Genomic DNA, 274 nt, shown 5'->3' with positions numbered 1-274 from the left:
ATGTTGGTTTGTAAGTGATATAACTGAAGGTTTGGTGACCAAGGAATGTCTTTTTGCCGACAACACAAAGGTGTGCAATAGGATAGATATTCCTGGAGGAATTTGTAAAATTGAACATGATTTGGCGTTGCTGGAAGATTGGTAAAAGCATTGGAAACTGCAGTTTAATGTTTCTAAATGCAAAATAATGCACTTGGGTTAAAATATTTTCACTAATAGAGTGGAATATAGTTGTCCAGAACTACAGAGGAAAAAATATTTGAAGATATATATA

This window comes from Nanorana parkeri, unplaced genomic scaffold (genome assembly GCF_000935625.1).
Source record: "Nanorana parkeri isolate BGI_ZX_2015 unplaced genomic scaffold, ASM93562v1 scaffold2853, whole genome shotgun sequence".
Taxonomy (NCBI): Eukaryota; Metazoa; Chordata; class Amphibia; order Anura; family Dicroglossidae; genus Nanorana; species Nanorana parkeri.
This window is presented reverse-complemented; position numbering follows the sequence as displayed.